This window comes from Cervus elaphus, chromosome 19 (genome assembly GCF_910594005.1).
Source record: "Cervus elaphus chromosome 19, mCerEla1.1, whole genome shotgun sequence".
Taxonomy (NCBI): domain Eukaryota; kingdom Metazoa; phylum Chordata; class Mammalia; order Artiodactyla; family Cervidae; genus Cervus; species Cervus elaphus.
The window spans coordinates 11,824,354-11,828,410 of NC_057833.1; the positions used below are offsets into that span (position 1 = coordinate 11,824,354).

General features: G+C 37.4%; 1 pseudogene; it reads right to left on the minus strand.

The window, feature by feature from the left end:
* Window positions 1–2,055: 2,055 nt before the first annotated feature.
* LOC122676277 lies at window positions 2,056–2,174 on the minus strand (annotated as a pseudogene).
* Between the last annotated feature and the right edge of the window lie 1,883 nt (window positions 2,175–4,057).

The window sequence follows — 4,057 nt, forward strand, 5'->3', positions numbered from 1 at the left end:
GTCTTCTTTACATATTTTAATTAACATCCCCAGTGTAACATTTTACGCATGTACTGCCTTTTCAACACACACCAAAATGACCTTTTAAAGTAATGGTTTTAAAAACCCGAAAGCAATACTTGATTACCAATTCAGTGCCATATAACATAACTTTTTATGCTTTTTTTTCATGCTCCTGGAATTGAATGGGATGCTACAACACTGGAGGATATGAATAGGAATGGCTGATGTAACAGAGTTTTAACTCCCACAGGACCATGATAGTGGCCCACTCTGAGTTTGTCTGTGTGGGGATTTCCCTTGACCTCACTCCAGCCAAGATTTCCCAGCTGTGGAATGGGGAAAGTTATAGCTCTCTACTTTATTGATTGCACATAGTAGGCAATCAATAAAATTTGTTGATTTTATCCTGATTAAGCCTTTTGAAAATCGAAGCATGTTGATAGAATGTCTGACTAGTGCCACGAAAGATGAGGCTTTTGTAACCATGCCCAAATGGATGGGCAAACCCAGATGTATTTCGAAGTCATCCAGTGTTCCAAAGAGTTTTTCAAATGTTTTGAGTTTAACCAAATCCTAAACACATTGTGCCAAGTACTATTTTCCTTTAAGTCTCAAACCCATGTGAATTTTAAGGGAAATTAAATCCACATGTTTCTGATTCATTTTTACTTAAATCATTAAAATGCTGTTTTGGATGAGCCATTTGACTTTCAAGAAGCTTTTCTTCGTAAACTCTTTTACGCTTTTTTGGTGTGGGGTCAAAAGCAGGAAGTCATACTTTGACTATGATAAATTAATTGTGACATCAAAAACTGCAAATCCAAACCCTAGCACTCTAACAATACTTCAGCAGTTGACAAGTTCATTTTCCTAATTTTGTGTCAGGAAAGGTTAGCATTTTTCTTTATCTTGTCAGCATAACCTAAGAGCAAAATATCTTACATATAAGCACAATACCACATAGAATCCAGATTTGGGGTTTTATTGTTTTTGGGAAAAGAGACAAAAGCACCATTTTGCAGCTCTGTTCTATTTTGACAATCTCACCCAAGGAAAAGTTGAAGAATATATAGTACAGAATCCTTTCTACCTCATGCAAACTGTTATCCTGAGCAAAATGTCTCATAAATGCTATGCAAAGTCTAATAGGACAGTGCAAGGTAAACAGTTATCAAATTATGGGTCCCTAGAGATTATCATACTAAGTAAAGTACATCAGACAGAGAAAGACAAACATCATATGATACCACTTATATGTGGAATCCGAAAGCAATTCAAATGCACTTATTTATAAAACAGATATACAGGCATAGAAAACAAATATATGGTTACAAAAGGGGAAAGGGTGGGGAAGGGGTAAACTAAGAGTTTGGGATTAACAGACACACACTACTATATATAAAATAAATAAACAGCAAGGACCTACTGTGTAGCACAGGGAACTATATTAAATATCTTATAATAACCTATAATAGAAAAGAATATGAAAAAGGATATATATATACATATATGATTCATATATACACCTGTATATGTATTTGCTGTACACCTAAAATGTAAATCAACTATACTTCAATTTAAAAAAAATCATGGGTTCCATCTTATCTTTCTCTTGATTTCATAGTTCACATTAAGGCCTCCCTCTACAACATTTTACTCTTTTTTTTTTGTTTTCATTTATTTTTATTAGTTGGAGACTAATCACTTTACAATATTGTAGTGGTTTTTGTCATACATTGACATGAATCAGCCATGGATTTACATGTGTTCCCCATCCCGATCCCCTCTCCCGCCTCCCTCTCCATCCCATCCCTCTGGGTCTTCCCAGTGCACCAGGCCCGACGAGCACTTGTCTCATGCATCCAACCTGGGCTGGTGATCTGTTTCACCCTTGACTAGTATACTTGTTTCAATGCTGTTCTCTCAGAACACCCCACCCTCACCTTCTCCCATAGAGTCTAAAAGTTTGTTCTGTACATCTGTGTCTCTTTTTCTGTTTTGCATATTGGGTTATCGTTACCATCTTTCTAAATTCCATATATATGCATTAGTATACTGTATTGGTCTTTATCTTTCTGGCTTACTTTAACCGTATGCGTGTTGTCAGGCCTGAGAGCCTCTTCCATCCTTGTCAAAGGGGAGTGCTAACCTTCTCTCCTTTCATACAACACCATTTTACTCTTAAATAGCTTTAATTTCTCCCTATCATCTCTAGCTTCAGTTTTTCATAAGCCTTCTCCATCTCTTAGGAAAAAAAATATATAATTGACCTGGTTGCCTCCTTCCATTAGCCTGCCTCCTGCATCATTCCTTCCTTCCACTTCTAAACTTCTAAAGCTTCATCTCACTACTGTTCTCTCCCTCCCACCAACTGTCTCCTTAACTTCTTAGAGATAATGCTCAAATCTCCATTTTTAGTCTTGATCTTGAAGTCTACTGAACAATCTCAGATACATGTCTTGCCACCATTTCAAGCTCAATTTGATAAAAATTTAACCAAAACTCGTTCCCTGCTGCTGACTTCCTGTAACTGCCACTGAGCCTGAAACTGCTTTGTCACATTGCTAGTCAGGAGCCAATTTATTGGGCAATTGGCACGATAATGCACCTTGCACTCTCCCATCCTTTTCATTTCCACCACTCAGCACTTCACTACCTTATAACTGTGCCTACTAAATGATGTGTCTAGTTTTAGTTTTCCCCCAAGATTCCAGATATATTTTGCCCAAGACATTAATCTTTTTAAAATACCCCTAGCTGACTTTACTTCCCTACTTGAAAACTTCTCTGATACCCCACTGTCAAGAAAAACAAAATTTAAGGTGTGCCTTAACCTTACCTACTTAAAGTAGTTGAAAATTCTTTACAGTCTGATTTTAACCTAAATTTTCATGATTTCTCTCTTCCAGGCCAGTTGATCTACTAATGTTCCCTGACATAATTTCTCCCCCTTCCCCACCACCCCCAACTCCCCTCCCTTCTACCTCCAAATCTTCCCTATCCAACATGATCCAGTTCTCATCCGTCCTCATCCATGGGTGTTTTCCAGATCAGGCTTTACCAGTCAAAAAGTCTTCCCTTCTCTTATACTCATAGCCCTTATTTTCCCTATTATAATCATTTGTCTTGTGATACCTTTTGTAGAGTTCTGAAGGTGTTGTCCTTTTCACATGGTTATGACTTGTATCATAACTGCTCTTTAAACTCCTTAAAAACAGGAACCATCTATTGCTTGTGTGTTTCAATAACTGTTTGCTTGAGTAATTAGACTATTAATAGCAAAGAAATAATATTAATCATCCACTTTAAAATGGAATAGGTACCAGTTTCAAGTTTATTAAATATACCTAGATGCCTAGTTATTGTCCTATATATACGTCATCACCATAAATAAACCTTAACATCACATTTCAATATTATGAAGTAATAATCTGATGAGAAAGAAAACTACTTCAGTGACACTATAACATAATATGCTGAGACTAACATGCAACTTCAGTATATTTGAGGAATTCAGGTACAAAAAACATCTAAAGATGGAGAAAATGTATGATAAAATGGGGCTATACAAATCAATGGGAATGATACACATTTAACAATTTAATAGCCAACAATTACAGGGAATTTATTATACTCCAGGCTCTGTGCTAATCCCTTTAGACATCTCACTTAATCTTCTCAAAAAACCTGTAACATAGGTATTACTATTTCGTTTTGGGTTTCCCTGTGGCTCAGATGGTAAAGACTCTACCTGCAATATGGGGGACCTGGGTTTGATCCCTGGTCGGGAAGATCCCCTAGAGAAGGAAATGGTAATCCACTCCAGTAATCTTGCGTGGAGAATCCCCATGGACGGAGGAATCTGGCGGGCTATATTCCACGGGATCACGAAGAGTAGGACACTACTGAGCAACGAAGCCCAGCACAGCATTCCATTTTACCAACGAAGAAAGACTAAGACTCAGAGAGGGTGAGCAACTTGCCCAAAGTCACAGAACCTGTCAATGGAATAATTAAGTTGAAAGCACTTGTGGAACCCAAAGCCAGAGACTGT